Source organism: Arvicola amphibius, chromosome 1, assembly GCF_903992535.2.
Source record: "Arvicola amphibius chromosome 1, mArvAmp1.2, whole genome shotgun sequence".
NCBI lineage: Eukaryota > Metazoa > Chordata > Mammalia > Rodentia > Cricetidae > Arvicola > Arvicola amphibius.
This window is the reverse complement of record NC_052047.1, coordinates 135,989,720-135,990,111: the sequence shown is the minus strand read 5'-3', so window position 1 is coordinate 135,990,111 and position 392 is coordinate 135,989,720.

The window sequence follows — 392 nt, the reverse complement described above, 5'->3', positions numbered from 1 at the left end:
CGGGAGAGATAATAAGAAACACATGAGAAGAAGGCCAGCAGGCCTGGAGCATCTTGAGGACAGTGGGGTGGGGGTACACAGGAGTGAGGACCTGTGTGCACATTTCTGTAGCACCAGCGCATAAATATTTGGTTTCGTGTCTAACTGCAAAGGCACGGGGTAAGAAAACATCCCTGTTCTATGGACGTCCAGTGACGAGACCACATATGCATGTGCTTAGGTAAAAAGATGTATTTCAATGTGGGAAGAGTTGCCTGTTACATAAAAGTCACTGTGAATCTTCAACTAAATAAATAAACGTCTCGGCCTCGGATACTCCGCACATCACATGGCCGGCCCAGCAGTCAGGGTTTGCTCCTGTGGGTCTCATAGACAGGTGACGCTCCTTCCCA